The sequence below is a fragment of the Triticum urartu genome, chromosome 2A (genome assembly GCF_056163025.1).
Source record: "Triticum urartu cultivar PI428250 chromosome 2A, HENAU_Tu73, whole genome shotgun sequence".
NCBI classification, from domain to species: Eukaryota; Viridiplantae; Streptophyta; class Magnoliopsida; order Poales; family Poaceae; genus Triticum; species Triticum urartu.
In genome coordinates this window covers 542,680,281-542,693,404 of record NC_141874.1, presented here as the reverse complement: position 1 = coordinate 542,693,404, position 13,124 = coordinate 542,680,281, and positions in this window count along the sequence as shown.

The following is a 13,124-nucleotide window of genomic DNA, read 5'->3' as shown; positions in this document are numbered from 1 at the left end:
GCATCAACATATATACTTAAAAAGACAGCATTGCATAACCAAATTAAGCATACAATTACACAAGTGACTACACACATAACATTTGCACACACCAAAGTAAGCAATTACATGCATACTAAAGTAGGAGAAACGAGGATCTAATCATCTACTTATTGTTGCGATGACGCTTGCCATTGCTCTGCTTCCGGCTGGATCCCTGGCCATTTTGGGGAAGGAGGGACTTCCTCATGTCAATGATCCGCCAGTACATGTCATAGCTCGTGTACGCCTGCTTGGCCGCATACACGATGTGAGCTTTGTCGAGTTTCTCCATCCAGGCCGAGAGCCAGGCACGCTTGTCCTTGTTGCACGAATCCTTCATGTCTCTGTAGTAGGGGTCGATGATGGCCTCGGCGAGGTGAACCAGTGAGTCCTTCTCATGCTCCTTGCTGCCCCTGATCTTGTATTGGCCCTGGATGTCGACAAGATTCTAGTAGGCTGTCGGTGGGAATGACACCTATGGGATCACTGGGATCCCTTCTATGGTCGATGGGCGCAGGGTCGTGAGGAGAGCAGGTTTAGGAGCTAGCACACGGATCGTTTACCCATGTTCAGGCCGCGAGGATGCGTAAGACCCTAGTCCTGCTTTGGTGGATGTATTGAGTGTTCCTAAGATTTTTGAACTAGATACGGTGGCTGTGCCATTCCAAAAAGCCGAATCCCCCTCCTGGTCGCCTCGGGCCTCCTTTTGTAGGAAAAAGGGTTGCCACAGTGGCACACCGGAGGTGGAAAGGCCAATAGTGCGCGAGCTTATCGCACGGCATTACGGGACAAAGTGCATTAAATGTGCTATGTAGGTGTCCATTAGCTTTATCGGGGACGGGAACAAGGCCCGTCCCGTGCGTCGCCGCTCCGCCTCGCTTCGACACGCGCCCAGGCTAGTGATGCATGCAACGCCATGTAGGCAGGCAAGCAGCTGAGGTGGCGCGGTGGTAGGACCTTCATGAAGATCTGCATGCCGCCACGCAGGTGCTTGCTGATTTGGCCTGGAAGCTGCATGTAGCCACACAGGTGCCTGCCCGGCTGGTTGGGCTAGCAGCTGCATGCGAACAGCGGCAGAGTCTTGGCTGGTGCGGGCCTGGCAGTGGCCGTGCTGGCGTCCTCGGCAAGGGTCTTGCCGGGGGCCCGGCAAGGGTCTTGCCGTGGCGTCGCTGTCATCCTCGGCAAGAGTCTTGCCTGGGGTCTTGTGGATTTCCTCGGCTAGGATCCTGCCGAGGGTCATCGTCTTCTAATCCTCATCTAATCCTGTGTGTTTATGATCTTGACAAAGATCTGGATGCCACCACGGAGGTGCCTCCTGAGCCTTGGCCCCAATGTAGTTGATTGGGTCGGAGCCTGTGGGTTCAAGGGTGGCTCACTCTGCTGGTGTTGGGCAAGTTGCCCCGGCAAGGCTCTTTGCCGGGGCTGCGGGGGGCTGCCTCGGCAAGGATCTTGCTGAGGGAGTCCACCTCGCCCTCTTTCCCTCCTGCACTTCTAGTCCTGGCATCGCCTTGGTTGTATTGTGCTTCGGCTTCTCTCCGGCTTCCCTCCTCTGCCCTGCTAAGTGTGGCCGCGGCGTGTGGTTCTGACTGCTTGTGCACAAGTAAAGGGGTCAAAAGGAGAGCCCCTACCTTTGTACACCGACAGGAGCCCCGGGGCTTGGGCCACACATAAGCGCGACGCGTTGTTGGGCTAGGCCCAGAACGGTGCGCGGGCAGGTGGGGCGGATTTTGCCGCAGTAACTTCTCATCCGCTGCGCTTCCCCACGACCCGCGTTGAACGCCCGACGTGGAGGGTTGTGCGTGACGTGGGGGTCATGCATGGGGTGGTTCCCGCATGCATGCGTCACATCATGGTTAATGGGAGAGGAGGCGGCTCGCGCCTTCCCCATAAAAGGAGGGAGGCATAGAGATCACGACCCATTAACTTGGGTGGACTCGGGTTGTGGTCTTCAAGGCGCCCGCGCCCTAGGATCACGGGGTAGGGAGCGGCTGCTTCGCCCATCCCTTTAATGTTGCTCGCTCGCCATGTGTCCCTCATGCAGGTGGCAGGAGGTGGAGGCAGGAAACCGGGCCATCGCTGACTGGGATAGCGGGCCGGTCCTAATTCCCTGTGCCCCCGATGACCGGATTGGTCGAGTGGGGCGGCCGAGCCCCGACTCCGCCCCTTTATAAGACGGGGAGGGGCGGCATTCCACATTATTCCATCATCTGTCTCCTTCCACCTCCGCTTCTTTCTTCCATCCGCCATGGCGAGAGGAAGCGCTGGCCCTTCGACGGTGGCGGCGAGGGTTGCTGCTCGTCAGCGCGTTCCTCCTCCCCAAGAGCTCGTAGCGACGGAACCGCCCACGAGAGGAAGGGGAGGGGCGAGGCCGAGGTCGTCGTGGCGCTCGGGGGAGAGGAGGACGGGGCGGCGCATCGGCCTCGCCTCCGCCAGCGATGCCTCCCCCGACCGAGCGCCACGTCGGGGACCAGCCCCGCGAGTTCTTCATCAGGCTGCACTGGCCACCGCATCGCCGCCTCCGTCTCCCTACCGCATTTGCTCGGGAGATGGAGCTCGATCTACCCCAGACCCTCTAGTTGCACATGAGGGGCTGCGGGAACGGCGGCACGCGGGTCGACATCGACTTCCCCACTCCTCATGTCATGTACCTCCGCCGCGGATGGAATACGTTCACACGCACCCACAGCTTGATGGCGGGGCTTGTTCTCTACTTCAAGTTAATGGAGGTCAGCCTGCTTTCCATCAAGGTCTTTGAGATCTTGGAACTCGCTTGAAGTCCTGCGTGGAGAGCCCCTCCGACGATGAAGATTCCTCCTCAAGCGGGAGTGACGAGGAGGACAGCGATAGCGACGACGAGGGAGTCGAGCGGCAGGATGCCAACTCTGACTTCGACTGACCGCGCCGCCCCTCCCTCGGTAAGGCGCCCCGCCGAGGGCCATTGATACGTCTCAAACGTATCTATAATTTTTGATTGCCCCATGCTATATTATCTACTGTTTGGACATTATTGGGCTTTATTATCCACTTTTATATTATTTTTGGGAGTAACCTATTAACCGGAGGCCCGGCCCAGAATTGCTGTTTCTTGCCTGTTTTAGGGTTTCGAAGAAAAGGAATATCAAACGGAGTCCAAACGGAATGAAACCTTCGGGAACGTGATTTTCTCACCGAATACAACTCAGGAGACTTGAACCCTAAGTCAAGCCAATTAACAGGAGGCCACGAGGTAGGGGGCGCGCCTGCCCCCCAGGCTCGCCCTCCACCCTCGTGGGCCCCCTATTGCTCCACCGACGTGCTTCTTCCTCCTATATATATCCACGTACCCCCAAGCGATCAGAAACGGAGCCAAAAACCTAATTCCACCGCCGCAACTTTCTGTATCCACAAGATCCCATCTCGGGGCCTCTTCCGGAGCTCCGCCGGAGGGGGCATCGATCATGGAGGGCTTCTACATCATCATCCAAGCCCCTCCGATGAAGTGTGAGTAGTTTACTTCAGACCTACGGGTCCATAGTTAGTAGCTAGATGGCTTCTTCTCTCTTTTTGGATCTCAATACAATGTTCTCCCCCTCTCTCGTGGAGATCTATTCGATGTAATCTTCTTTTTGCGGTGTGTTTGTTGAGACCGATGAATTGTGGGTTTATGATCAAGTCTATCTATGAATAATATTTGAATCTTCTCTGAATTCTTTTATGTATGATTGGTTATCTTTGCAAGTCTCTTCGAATTATCAGTTTGGTTTGGCCTACTAGATTGGTTGTTCTTGCCATGGGAGAAGTGCTTAGCTTTGGGTTCGATCCTGCGGTGTCCTTTCCCAGTGACAGAAGGGGCAACAAGGCACGTATTGTATCATTGCCATCGAGGATAACAAGATGGTTTTTTTATCATATTGCATGAAACTATCCCTCTAAATCATGTCATCTTGCTTAAGGCGTTACTCTGTTTTTAACTTAATACTCTAGATGCATGCTGGATAGCGGTCGATGAGTGGAGTAATAGTAGTAGATGCAGGCAAGAGTCGGTGTACTTGTCTCAGACGTGATGCCTATATACATGATCATACCTAGATATTCTCATAACTATGCTCAATTCTGTCGATTGCTCAACAGTAATTTGTTCACCCACCGTACAATACTTATGCTCTTGAGAGAAGCCACTAGTGAAACCTATGGCCCCCGGGTCTCTTTCTCATCATATCAATCTCCATCACTTTATTATTGCTTTTCTTTTACTTTGCTTTTACTTTTCATTTTGCATCTCTATACCAAAAATACCAAAAATATTATTTATCATCTCTATCAGATCTCACTTTCGTAAGTGACCATGAAGGGATTGACAACCCCTAAGCACGTTGGTTGCGTTGAGCTATTGTTTTTGTGTAGGTACGGGGGACTCGCGCGTAGCCTCCTACTGGATTGATACCTTTGTTCTCAAAAACTGAGGGAAATACTTACGCTACTTTGCTGCATCATCCTCTCCTCTTCGGGGAAATCCAACGCAGTGCTCAAGAAGTAGCAAGAAGAATTTCTGGCGCCGTTGTTGGGGAGTCTGCGCAAAAGTCAACATACCAAGTACCCATCAAAATCCCTATCTCCCGCATTACATTATTTGCCATTTGCCTCTCGTTTTCCCCTCCCCCACTTCACCCTTGCCATTTTATTCGCCCTCTCTCTCTATCCTCCCTCTCTATTTGCCTCTTTTTGTACGCTTGCTTTTTGTTTGCTCGCATGGTTGGAATAGTCGTTTATTTATTACTAAACATAGAACCTAAGATCTATGGATCCTCATCCGCTTGCTAATCTTTTTAAGAGATCCAGTTATGTTGAACCAATTGCTAGTGAGTTTTGTGCACTAGATTATCTTTATGAGGTTTTGCTTGAAATTCGTGAATCTAAAAAGTGTGAAGTACTTCATGGAGTGATTCACGATAGATCTTTGAATAAAAAGCATGATTGCAATGGTGATAGTATAAATTCTATTAATATAAATTGTGCTAATAATATGCAAAACCCTAAGCTTGGGGATGCTAGTTTTGCTATGTCCTCTACTTGTTGCAATGATCATGATTGGGGTAATTCTTCTTATGATATTGAAAATTTATTTAAGCCCCATGATGAATATGAGATTGATTATAATGTTTGCAATAATATTGAAAGTGGGTTTGGAAGAATGTCAACTTTAGATCCCACATATGTGGAGAATGTTCAATCTTATGAAGTTTTTGATAAAAGTCCGTTTGGAAAGGTCATGACTTTAGTTAATGTTAATCCCACTATTTCGGAAAAGTACCAACTTTGCATGCATGTGGATCATGCTGAGAATATTTTATGTGATAGCTATATTGTTGAATTTTCTTATGATCCTACATGTAATTACTATGAGAGAGGAAAATATGGTTGTAGAAATTTTCATGTTACTAAATTACCTCTCTTTATGTTGAGATTGCTATTGTTTCTTCCCGCTTCCTTGCATATGCTAGTTTTTGCTTGCCTTGATAATTTTTTTGCCTATAAGATGCCTATGCATAGGAAGTATGTTAAACTTAGATGTGATTGTCACATGTTTTTTATGCTCTCTTTGTGCTTCAATTCTTGTCTTTCCTGTGAGCATCGTTAAAATCTTATGCCTAGCTATAAGGCTTTACAGAAAAGCGCTTGTTGGGAGACAACCCAATATTTTCCTTTACTGTTATTAAATAAATAAATTATTTAGCCTCTTTTTTGGTTGTGTTTTTGTGTGTTTAATTAGTGTTTATGCCAAGTAGAACCGTTGGGAAGACTTGGGGAAAGTCTTGTTGAACTTGCTGTAAAAAACAGAAACTTTAGCGCTCACGAGAACTGCTGTCATTTTTATTTGGAGAGTGATATTTAGTTAATTATTTTTGCAGATGATTAATAGATAAATTCCTCATGTCCAGCAATTTATTTTAGAATTTTTGGGGTTCCAGATCTTGTCCTAGCTACAGATTACTACAGACTGTTCTGCTTTTGACAGATTCTATTTTTGTGTGTTGTTTGCTTATTTTGATGAATCTATGGCTAGTAAAATAGTTTATGAACCATAGAGAAGTTGGAATAAAGTAGATATAACACTCATATAAATAAATAATGAGTTCATTACAGTACCTTGAAGTGGTCTTTTGTTTTCTTTCGCTAACGGAGCTCACGAGATTTTCTACTTTAAGTTTTGTGTTGTGAAGTTTTCAAGCTTTGGGTAAAGATTTGATGGATTATGGAACAAGGAGTGGCAAGAGACTAAGCGTGGGGATTCCCATGGCACCCCCAAGATAATCTAAGGACACCTAAAATCCAAAGCTTGTAGATGCCCCGGATGGCATCCCCTCTTTCGTCTACTTCTATCGGTAACTTTACTTGAAGCTATATTTTTATTCACCACATGATATGTGTTTTGCTTGGAGCGTCTTTTATGATTTGAGTCTTTGCTTGTTAGTCTACCACAATCATCCTTGGTGTACACACCTTTTGAGAGAGCCATACATAATTTGGAATTTGATAGAATACTCTATGTGCTTCACTTATATCTTTTGAGTTATATAATTTTGCTCTAGTGCTTCACTTATATCTTTTAGAGCACGGTGGTGGATTTGTTTTATAGAAACTATTGATCTCTCATGATTCACTTAGATTATTTTGAGAGTCTTAATAGCATGGTAATTTGCTTAATAATAATATGCTTAGTATTCAAGATTTGTAAAATTATCTTTTGAGTGCGTTGAATACTAAGAAAAAAAGTGATGCTTGATAATTGTTTTGAGATATGAGGATGGTGATACTAGAGTCATGCTAGTTGAGTAGTTGTGAATTTGAGAAATGCTTGTGTTAAAGTTTGTGATTCCCATAGCATGCACGTATGGTGAACCGTTATGTGATGAAGTCGGAGCATGATTTATTTATTGATTGTCTTCCTTATGAGTGGCGGTCGGGGACGAGCGATGGTCTTTTCCTACCAATCTATCCCCCTAGGAGCATGCGCGTAATACTTTGCTTTGATAACTTCTAGATTTTTGCAATAAGTATATGAGTTCTTTATGGCTAATGTTGAGTCCATGGATTATACGCACTTTCCTTCCTTCCACCATTGCTAGCCTCTCTAATACTGCGCACTTTTCGCTGATATCATACACCCACCAAATACCTTCCTCAAAATAGCCACCATACCTACCTATCGTGGCATTTCCATAGCCATTCCGAGATATATTGCCATGCAACTTTCCACCGTTCCGTTCATTATGACACGCTCCATCATTGTCATATTGCTAGCATGATCATGTAGTTGACATCGTATTTGTGGCAAAGCCACCGTTCATAATTCTTTCATACATGTCACTCTTGATTCATTGCATATCCGGTACACCGCCAGAGGCATTCATATACAGTCATATTTTGTTCTAAGTATTGAGTTGTAATTGTTTAGTTGTAAGAAAAATAAAAAGTGTGATGATCATCATTTTTTAGAGCATTGTCCCAAGTGAGGAAAGGATGATGGAGACTATGATTCCCCCACAAGTCGGGATGAGACTCCGGACGAAAAAAAAGAGGCCATAAAAAAGATAAGGCCAAAAAAATGAGAGAAAAAGAGAGAAGGGACAATTCTACTATCCTTTTACCACACTTGTGCTTCAAAGTAGCACCATGATCTTCATGATAGAGAGTCTCTCATTCTGTCACTTTCATATACTAGTGGTAATTTTTCATTATAGAACTTGGCTTGTATATGCCAATGATGGGCTTCCTCAAAATGCCCTAGGTCTTTGTGAGCAAGCGAGTTGGATGCACACCCACTTAGTTTCTTTTTTTGAGCTTTCATATACTTATAGCTCTAGTGCATCCATTGCATGGCAATCCCTACTCACTTACATTGATATCTATTGATGGGCATCTTCATAGCCCGTTGATACGCCTAGTTGATGTGAGACTATCTTCCCTCTTTTTGTCTTCTCCACAACCACCATTCTATTCCTCAGATAATGCTATGTCCATGGCTCATGCTCATGTATTGCGTGAAGATCGAAAAAGTTTTGAAAATGTCAAAAGTATGAAACAATTGCTTGGCTTGTCATCGGGGTTGTGCATGATTTAAATACTTTATGTGGTGAAGATAGAGCATAGCCAGGCTATATGATTTTGTAGGGATAGCTTTCTTTGGCCATGTTATTTTGAGAAGACATAATTGCTTTGTTAGTATGCTTGAAGTATTATTATTTTTATGTCAACATGAACTTTTGTCTTGAATCTTTTGAATCTGAATATTCATACCACAATTAAGAAGATTTACATTGAAATTATGCCAAGTAGCACTCCACATCAAAAATTCTGTTTTTATCATTTACCTACTCGAGGACGAGCAGGAATTAAGCTTGGGGATGCTTGATACGTCTCCAACGTACCTATAATTTTTCATTGCTCCATGCTATATTATCTACTGTTTTGGACATTATTGGGCTTTATTATCCACTTTTATATTATTTTTGGGACTAACCTATTAACCAAAGGCCCAGCCCAGAATTGCTGTTTTTTGCCTGTTTTAGGGTTTCAAAGAAAAGGAATATCAAACAGAGTCCAAACGGAATGAAACCTTCGGGAACATGATTTTCTCACCGAATACAACTCGGGAGACTTGGACCCTACGTCAAGCCAATTAACAGGAGGCCACGAGGTAGGGGGGCGCGCCTGCCCCCCAGGCGCGCCCTCCACCCTCGTGGCCCCCCTGTTGCTCCACCGACGTACTTCTTCCTCCTATATATATCCACGTACCCCCAAACGATCAGAAACGGAGCCAAAAACCTAATTCCACCGCCGCAACTTTCTGTATCCACGAGATCCCATCTTGGGGCCTGTTCCGGAGCTCTGCCGGAGGGGGAATCGATCACGGAGGGCTTCTACATCATCATCCAAGCCCCTCCGATGAAGTGTGAGTAGTATACTTCAGACCTACGGGTCCATAGTTAGTAGCTAGATGGCTTCTTCTCTCTTTTTGGATCTCAATACAATGTTCCCCCCTCTCTCGTGGAGATCTATTCGATGTAATCTTCTTTTTGTGGTGTGTTTGTTGAGACCGATGAATTGTGGGTTTATGATCAAGTCTATCTATGAATAATATTTGAATCTTCTCTGAATTCTTTTATGTATGATTGGTTATCTTTGCAAGTCTCTTCGAATTATCAGTTTGGTTTGGCCTACTAGATTGGTTGTTCTTGCCATGGGAGAAGTGCTTATCTTTGGGTTCGATCTTGGGGTGTCCTTTCCCAGTGACAGAAGGGGCAGCAAGGCACGTATTGTATCGTTGCCATCGAGGATAACAAGATGGGTTTTTTATCATATTGCAAGAAATTATCCCTCTACATCATGTCATCTTGCTTAAGGCGTTACTCTGTTTTTAACTTAATACTCTAGATGCATGCTGGATAGCGGTCGATGAGTGGAGTAATAGTAGTAGATGCAGGCAGGAGTCGGTCTACTTGTCTCAGACGTGATGCATATATACATGATCATACCTAGATATTCTCATAACTATGCTCAATTCTGTCAATTGCTCAACAGTAATTTGTTCACCCACCGTACAATATTTATGCTCTTGAGAGAAGCCACTAGTGAAACCTATGGCCCCCGGGTCTCTTTCTCATCATATCAATCTCCATCACTTTATTATTGCTTTGCTTTTACTTTGCTTTTACTTGTCACTTTGCATCTCTATACCAAAAATACCAAAAATATAATTTATCATCTCTATTAGATCTCAGTTTCGTAAGTGACCGTGAAGGGATTGACAACCCCTAAGCGCGTTTGTTGCGTTGAGCTATTGTTTTTGTGTAGGTACGAGGGACTCGCACGTAGCCTCCTACTGGATTGATACCTTTGTTCTCAAAAACTGAGGGAAATACTTACGCTACTTTGCTGCATCATCCTCTCCTCTTCGAGGAAATCCAACGCAGTGCTCAAGAGGTAGCAGCCATCCTCGCCAAGCTCTCCATCAGGGTGCTCCCTGTCGTCTCCTTGGGCGGCTGGGGTATGAGGGTCGGAGAAGGTGGGTGGCGGCCGTCAAATCGGAGTACGCGGGCACCGATGCCTTCATCGCGTATTGCCGGCCCGCTGCGTCGTCTTCCAGCTCCTTTCCTGGCACCAAGATGTTCTCTCGGTGCCTTCTTCTCCTCGTACCTTGCCTAGGCACTCTTTTCTCCCTCCCGCTGCCATGTTCCACCTTCTTTGGAGAGGGACAAGAAAGGGATTACGGGCACCTTATCTCTTTTTAGTTTGTAAGCCTGTGGGCACTTGTTAATTCTAAGACTTGTAATCCCCTTGCTCATGTTTTTAATTCCGTATGAACTGTACCTATATGGGATGTTTTTAATGAAAAAGGGTGCTTGCCGGGTTCTTTGTGCGTGAGCGAGGCCCATGCCAAGGATGAATCCTTGTTATTTTTAAGATAAACACTGTCGCCCGGCAACATGCCTTGCCGTCTCCCCACTTCGGTCGACCATTCCCGCACTCTTGGTGGAGGTAGGGGCGAAGTAGAGTTAGGCCCCTCGTTCATCTCCTCGCCACCGCAACTACTACCAAATTCCGACCCAGGAGGTAGCTCTTGGGTACAGGAAAGGGGGAGCACGGTGGTTTTAAGAACATAAACAAGATTTCACATGTCCCAGTTCTATACGCAAACGCATAACAGGGGGATGAAAGACTTATCTGAATCCGCAGTCCCTGGCAACCTTGGCTTGCCGTGGTTGGATCCTTGTATCTTCAGCCCCCGGCAGTCTTGGCCTGCCTGGGCCGGAGCGCCGGTTTGTCCTCTTTTTCCCAAGCGGCTCAGCAGAAGTGTCTGCATGCCCTGCGAACCAAGGCGAATAGAAAGACGCACGATCGACCTCTAGGCTATGGGTTAGTCGCCGCTAAGCACTATCAACCCTAACCGAGGGAGAGACTTAACCTAGCATGCATGCTATAACTTAGGGCGCCAGTGCTTCGTTTATTTATGCTCAGGGTCTGCACCTGGCTTTGTACAGAGGGTTACATGCCTTGCCGGCAAGGCTTGTACAAAAGGTGGTTTGCCGGGAGGCCCGGCAACCGCGCCTTATGGGTAAAACTTGCGAAGATGTTCGATGTTCTAGGAATTGCTCACTGGGATAGCATCTTCGGTCTCCAAGCAGACTGCGCCGGGCCTGGTGACTCGTATTACCCGATAAGGGCCTTCCCACTTTGGTGTCAACTTGTTGGAATTCTTGGCCGGCTGAACGCGCCGAAGAACAAGGTCGTCTTCCTCAAAGCTTCGGGCATGAACCTTGGGGCTATGGTAGCGGCGCAAGGCTTGCTGGTAGCGTGCTACTCTCATAGCCGCCTGAAGACGATCTTCCTCAAGGAGCCTTGCGTCACTTTGCCGCATCGGCTCTTGCTCAAGCTCGTCATAAGCGAGTACTCGAGGTGACCCGTATATGAGTTCTATGGGGAGAACTGCTTCTACCCCATATAATAGGGCAAAGGGTGTCTGGCCGGTGGCTCGATTTGGCGTCGTCCTGATCGACCAAAGAACCGCCGACAACTCATCAATCCAGTGCCTTCCGCTCTTGTGCAGCCTGTCAAAAGTCTTCGTTCTCAGGCCTCGCAACACTTCAGCATTTGCCCTCTCCGCCTGGCCGTTGCTCCGGGGGTGTGCCATGGAAGCAAAACAGACCTTGCTGCCGAGGTCTTGGATGTATTGCATGAAGGTGTGGCTTGTGAACTGCGTGTCATTGTCGGTGATGACCCTGTTTGGTACACCAAAACGATAGACTAGCCCCTTGAAGAACTTGACGACCGACTTTGCTGTAACCTTCCTCACTGCCTCCACCTCCGGCCACTTTGTGAACTTGTCAATTGCAATGTACAAGTACTCAAAGCCCCCGACGACGCAAGGGAAAGGGCCCAGTATGTCGAGCCCCTAGACCGAAAATGGCCAGGAGAGAGGGATTGTTTAAAGGGCTTGAGCTGGTTGATGAAGCTTATTCGAATGGAACTGGCACGCTTCACACCTGGCTACTAGTGCCGTCGCATCCTGGAGGGCGGTGGGCCAGAAGAAGCTTTGCCGGCAAGGGCCCTTGACCCTATGTAGGAGCCACATATGCCTCCATGTATCTCTGCCAACAGCTCCAGTCCTTCCTCCCGGGGGATGCACTTCAATTTCACACCGTTCGGTCTTTTTCTGTACAGGATGTCATCGACGAACTGGTACAAGGCAGACCGACGGGCTACTTTTTCCGCTTCTTCCTTCTCCTCAGGAAGTTCCCCTGTCTGGAGGAAACGGACGGATGGTATGCTGTGCCCATGCCGGAGTCTGGGGCTCAACGGCAAGGACCAAAGGCATCTCTTCCGCCATGGGGCAGCCATCTCTACGGCCAGGGCTCGGCGCCCTGACGGAGCCAGCTGCCCTTTGGCGGGCTAGGAATCCACGGCAACACCCTTGCCGGCGGCCCCTGGGAGCTCGGCGGGAAAGTACTTGCCGGGGCCTGATTTCCTCCGCTTGTTCTGCTCCGTTGATGGTTCGACGGATGGTTGAGTTAACTGAAGCAAAAAGTGTTGGAAATATGCCCTAGAGGCAATAATAAAAGCATTATTATTATATTTCCTTGTTCATGATAATTGTCTTTTATTCATGCTATAATTGTGTTATCCGGAAATCGTAATACATGTGTGAATTCATAGACACCAACATGCCGCTAGTAAGCCTCTAGTTGACTAGCTCGTTGATCAACATATAGTCATGGTTTCCTGACTATGGACATTGGATGTCATTGATAACGAGATCACATCATTAGGAGAATGATGTGATGGACAAGACCCAATCCTAAAAATAGCACAAGATCGTATAGTTCGTTTGCTAGAGTTTTTCCAATGTCAAGTATCTTTTCCTTAGACCATGAGATTGTGTAACTCCTGGATACCGTAGGAGTGCTTTGGATGTGCCAAACGTCACAACATAACTGGGTGACTATAAAGGTACATTACAGGTATCTCCGAAAGTGTCTGTTGGGTTGGCATGAATCGAGACTGGGATTTGTCACTCCGTATGACGGAGAGGTATCTCTGGGCCCACTCGGTAATGCATCATCATA